The following is a 6,371-nucleotide window of genomic DNA, read 5'->3' on the forward strand; positions in this document are numbered from 1 at the left end:
TTTACTTGTATTTTTCTCTCCCACTTTGCCTGGGTAGAAGTGGGGATCAAAGTCCTTTCCTGGCACATAAATTTTTTTTCTTCCTTCTTGTACGACTCAGATTTTTCTCAGTATTTGTGTTTGTACATTTTGTGGTTAATTTAATTAAAGAAGAAAAGGGCATTGCAAAGTTGTTGAACAACAATTACCTCAGTGCTTGTGTCCAGTGGTGCAGACAATGCTGTTTTACCTAAATGCTTTGCTACTTTAGAGAAGAAACCAAAATGTGCACAGGGAAAGATAGAATGCACGTCCTTTTATCTTTTTGTTTTGCTAAGCCCAAAGATGATATGGTGATGTTTGAGGTGTAGCAAAGAATACATGTATATTTATAGATATATTTATACCACTATACGATATATGTATATGTATATATATTTATACCACTTAAGTTGTGAGCCAAACCATGTAATAAAACCTATTTTTCATCTAAGTGTGAAAATCAAATGTTATCCCAGTTTTGCAAATAACCAATGACCTCAAATCCAGAAGGTTGTACCAAGGCATTTATCACTTGCAAATACACACGCACAGCTGAAGGCGAAGTTGGAACTCGCAAACACGTGAATGACATCATCATGCATCCACGTGTGGCATCTCAGTGAATTTGGTGGGAATTACCTGGTTTGCAGGCCAGGGTTTCCTTCAGTCCCCTGCTCTCCTGGCAGTCTGCACTGGGGGGGAAGGAGGCTGATGGTCAGTCAACAGACAGCCAGAAAATTTAACTGAAAGAACTTGAAAAGAAGCCAAATACGACCCGTGCGTGATGTGGTCACAAATCACAGTAAGGGCAGGATGGAAGTCAGGTGGGACAAGGCCCTTGTCTCGTTGTGCCCTGCCACTAACAAGCTGCACAGTCAACTCACATGAACATAAGTAGCATTATTACACACCTCCCCTCCATATATCCCTTTCTGTCTGGTTATGTTCTTAAAAAAATTTTTAGAAGTCCACCTCAACAGTTCAGGATTAGGTGGTCTTTTTTTTCCAGCAAACTTCATTTTAATGCCTTCTGTTAAAAAACAAACAATCCTGAAATACAAGTTTCTAAACACAGCTTTTGAAGGACTCCAGTTCATTACATTTCCACTCCTGCAAATTGTGAGGCTGACATCTTTTAAATGTAGCAATAGTTCATAAATATAGTACTTAATTGTAGGATAAACCAAAGTATCACTACTCTGTCACTGGACACACACTTTTCCTATTATTGCCTGTAGTGCTTTCTTGTATTTGATACAAAATTTACAAGAATTTATATGCATCAGCTTTAAGAATTGTTACTTCTCTTTACTGTTTCCCCCTCCCCTTAGACGTTTTACATGTGAATGTAGCAACAATCAACAGTGTTTTTGGGGGTTTTTTTGTCTCTCTTAAGAAAGACTCTGACCAAAGTTAACAGGCTTTTTACTTTGCTAGAACAACAAACTATTATATGTTTACGTATTGGTTTACATCATTATTTATGTGCAAATTGTCAAATGTAAATTAAATATAAGTGTTCATTGCTTTACTGATGCTTCCCTTGTCTTCAATCTCTCTGCAGCAGCTGGGTGCGCAGCCTGGTTGTGGCCCCAGCGCTGGTACACTGAGGGCGATGGTGTCTTCAGCAATGCTGGCTCCTGCCTTTGTGGGTTCTCATTTTCCCTCACTGAAAGGTGCAAACAGCAATGCCAGAGCTGAATACCCTGGCTTCGTTTTGTACAGAGGTTTCCTCAATTTCAGCCAGTACCTTTCTTAGGAAAAAAAAGCCAAGAATTTTCAGTGTTTCAATGGAAATGCTCGAATGCTATCTGCCTCAGAGATACATGACCAGGGTTCTCATTTACATTTTTCCAAATGATTGTCATTTCTGGCCTGAAACCCTAACCACCGGGACCACAATGACACACTCAAAATGTCAGTGTGAGACCACTTAGTCCTGTCTCAGCATGGTGGGAAGGGCATTCAAAACAAACGTGGAGCTGTTGTAAGTGCTCACAAAGGAGATGTGAACACTGCACTAAATCCAAGGGAAGGTCAAGTGTCCGCCCCTCCCTCCCCACCTCAGCCCAAGAGTAACAGCAGGCCAGGATGCCCCAGAAAGCTAATTCAACATTTGCTACTTCCATCATTTACTGTGAGATCTAAACCAGAGAGGCCATGTGCTGCCCTGCCCTACCTGAATGTTAAAGAAATAACGTTCCTGCACATATTGAGACACTCAGCGCCGTATGATGTTTTAAAAGTATTTCACTGTCCTCTTAAAAAAATTCATTTAAACATCTGTCTCAAGAATTTGAAATACTGCCAACACCGAACTGTGGAGTTAAGAAAACCAGAGCACTGTTGTCATAAACGTGCCAAATGCAGCATGTTATATTCCTATATTCGACAGAGCTATTGCTGTAATAATTTTTTTAAAAAAACATAGGATAACCATTACCGCCATAAATCATACTTCATTACTTGGCAAAGCATTACGTTGTGCTGGAGAGTTATGTCCTGGGGACACTTGTAAGCTTTAGAAGATGTTTAATAAAACACATTACATAAAAAGACAATGCACGTTATAGATCACAGCCTCGCGAGGCCGAGCGCGGCAGCTGCTGCCTTGGTTTCTGGCAGCCCCCAAGCCGGTTGGGAGCCGCTGACGAGGGGCTCCGAGCAGCAATACGGCAGGATTCAGCCATGGCAACACCACCACCACCAGGTCAGATAACCACAAGAGCGTTAGCAAGGGGCTGGTGGGGGGGAAAGCTCATCAATTTGGGAGCTGCCGCAAACGCAGCCCTGCGAGACCGCGTGCCCCGGCACAGGGCTGCTGGCTGCCTGTGGGCAGGCAGGCCTGGTGCCCATCTTGCTGCTGTCAGTGTGAAAACGTTGAGGGGCTGAACGTGTTGGGCAATGTGGCCTTGCCAGCTGAGCTGCTTTGCCACAGGACAGGGCGAATTACAGTTGAGATAGACTTAAGCACGGATTTAGGGAGGATGCTGCCCTCCTGCTGGTTTATAAAGCCCAGTGCTTCTTGGCTGGGTACTGGGGAGACACCGCTAATTCCCAACGTGGGCAATTATGGCCTTGAGGTCGAAAATGAAAAATGTGACTCACTGAGGGGGTATGAGCCCTTTGGGTTCAAATCAGTGTCTGCCAGTGCATGACCACGTCTCAACACGTGCTGGGACCGTGTGGGATGCGGCCCAAAACCTTTGCTGTCATTCAGAGGTGTTACATTAGAGTGAGGGAAATAGTTGTGGCTGTAATTAAAGGCAGCCAGGAAACACTTGTCTAATTACTGCATGAGCCGGAGCTGAGTGGATGCGGTGCGGCTGAGGAATGTGCCCATCATGGGGCAGGTATCTGCAAAACACAGGCTGTCACCGTGGCTAAGGAAAAACTCACTGACAGCATCAAAGCAGCTGCCCTGGCATTGACAGGGAGGTTTCCCTCCTCTGTGCAGGGTTGGGGTAGGCTGGCAGGGAAAAGGCAGCTGCCTGGCCTGGGATGTGGGGAGCACAGGTTGACATTTTGGTAACTTCAGCACAGTCTCACCTGAACAGTAGAAAAACAAGAGCTTTTGTCAAAGACGCGGCACTTCCCAAAATCACAAGTGTTTAATTTTTCATGAGTTGCTGAAACAGACCCATCCTGCAACCAGCATGTCTGCTGCCCTTCCCATTCTCCCGAGAAGCACATGGAAGAGCTGGGAAAGAGCACATTTGCACACCAGTGAAGGCCACCTTTGTACCAACTGCCCCCAGTGGCAGAGTTTCTGACACACTGCATGACTCTGCTTTCACTCATTTTTAAGAGATTGGGGAACATTTCCCAGTGATTCACTGTGGCAGCCAAAGAGGAGAGGGGCCACTAAGCCTCACCGAGACCCTGCTGCCCAAGTGCTGACTTCTGGTGCAAAGCTGTATTCTTGTCCCATGACAGAGGGGGCAGGTGTCTGCTTGGAGGTGTATACAAGCAGACATTGCATTCTGCTTCAAAGTCAAAGTATCCTTAGTTCCACCATGATAGCTTGCAGCTTGGCACTGCTTCAGTGGTGCTCTACACAAGAAAACCCAGCCCAGGTTTGCCTGGGATGATGCTTTCCACCTCCAGGCAGCACAGGCTCTGCTGGCTCAGGCTGTTCAGCTCTAGAAACTTCAGCCTGCACAAGCTCACCTAGGAAAGGCCCCTGAGACATCACCTCAGCATCCTTTTCTAGGACAGGGCAATACAGATCCCTGTGCCAGCCAAAGCCTGGAGCCTGAACATCTGAACTTCAGAGGCACCTGCCAGCCATCACATCCAGCCACAAACTCCTTTCTGGAGCTGGGGGTTACACAGACTGGCTGCCACGACAGGTAAACAGGAGAGCAGAAGCCCAGTAGTGGGGAAAGGATCTGCAGTGAGTGAGTGGTGGGTGGCACACACTCCCAAGAGCTGACGCTCTCTGGCAGGGACCCCTGCAGCTGGCAGGGGAAACTCTGGCACAGGGCATGCATGAATTTCTGCTCCTTTTTGACACCAGGGCTTGGGGCAGAAACCTGTGCCCAAAGCATGGGGACAGGCAGCACCGGTGTGTGCTCTGGGCAGAGATCTCTAACAAGAGATGTCTGGCCCTTCAGGAAAGGATGATGGACATTCAGAACTCTCTCTTCCCTGTGAGCTGTCAGCCAGGCACCTCGGTGGTGATGAAGCCAGGCCCTTCCTTCCTTCTCCTCCTTCTGCTCCTCCTCCTCCTCCTCAGCTGCACGCAGAGAGATGGTTGGGATGCCAAACCACTTAGGTAGGTGTGACCAAATAGCCCTATTGAAGGGAGCAAAACCAGTATGACTTCCTTATTGTGCAATGATTAATAAAGGCTTTCGGCTCTTCTTCTCCATTAATTGTGAATAAGCAAGTCCTTGATCATTTCCTTATCCAAGGACCGAGTGAGATTCCTTACAGCATTCCTGCCCCAAAGTGGCCACACTGTGCTGGGAAGAGAAACAGTTCCTGCAATATTGAAACCACACACAGCAAAATCAGAGGCTGAAAACCTCTTTCCCAGTTCACCTGTGCTGAGGACAGCTGTCACAATGAGATACCAGTCTTGGGGTTAGGGAGACCCAATGCTCCTGCTTTATCAGTTAAGTTTTACACACTAAATCCTAACTTAAAAACAGTGGTCAGCTTTTGGGCAGGAAGAGGAGTGTGGCAGGCAGCACTTTGAATGTGATTTCTTGGATATTATAGTTCCCAGTCTCCCTTGAGCTTTCCTATGGCAAAATTTTCTGTGTGAGAACTGTCCCTCTTGTGAGCCCCAGGAAACATTTTTTTCCCCCACCTTAGTCTACCTTGTGTATTCTGATGACCTTTTGTTTTTAAAGGACAGGTTGTATACATCTTTACAGACCAGATCTGCTCTTCTTGTCAGCCTCAAAGCCCCTTGCAGAAATGCTTTACTAAGAGGGGAAAGTTTGGTTCCTTCTGGCCACACTGGGGCCATGTCCCTAGGTGGGGACCCAGTTAACCAGGCTGGGTGGTGTCCCAGAGAGGTCTCACTTTACTCGCAACCAGTCATGAAAAAAACAGAAGTTAAAAATGTTGTAGAAACTGCAACCAGGTGCTAAGGGGAGCAAGAATACATGAAAAGTGAAAATTTGCCTTTTTAATAAGCCGTTAAAAGTAAGTTAGGTGTTTAGGAGGGATCATGCGCTGGTGCTTGTAGTCATTCAGTGAAGATTTGGTGTTGTGTGCATGTTTTTAATGAGACTAGAGGGTGCAGAACAGGGCTCCTTTTCTAACCTATATTACAGCAATTTGTGCATGTCTGTAGCTGTGGGTGTTATGTGCTTTCTACTCTGAGTGGTAAGTTTCAGTTTGATTCTGCTCTCGAGAGCTGTGGGGACAGTTTGCACTTGCCTTATCAATGCAGAATCCAAATTGCTTCACAGTGCACTCAGCCCCCTGACACTGCAAAGTGAGAAAATACACTTTAAGCACAGAGAAAGGAGAGAGGTGACAACCAAAGGGCTTTTTCTCAGCAGAGCATCCCAATCTGCCAAAACCCTCACAATCCAATTGGTGGGACAATAAGCCACCTCAACAGCTGCAACCACCCTGAGAGGCCCTAGACAGGACCCAAGCTAGCAGAGCCAGGATCCCAGGGCTGGGGCTCTTTTCCTACATCTCCTTTGCCCTAAAATCCTGCTTCAGCCCCATTCCCTTGCACTGACGTCCCAGCACTGGGGGCCCAGCCTGGCAGCTACAAACTGGGCAGCTGCAGGAGGTGCTTGCCCATCCCCATTCTTCCCTGGGCTAGCCCTGAGCAAGACTGGCCACAAGCCCCTGACCAAAACTGTGCTCATGATTAGAGA

The sequence above is a fragment of the Pyrgilauda ruficollis genome, unplaced genomic scaffold, assembly GCF_017590135.1.
Source record: "Pyrgilauda ruficollis isolate IOZ18807 unplaced genomic scaffold, ASM1759013v1 scaffold43, whole genome shotgun sequence".
NCBI lineage: Eukaryota > Metazoa > Chordata > Aves > Passeriformes > Passeridae > Pyrgilauda > Pyrgilauda ruficollis.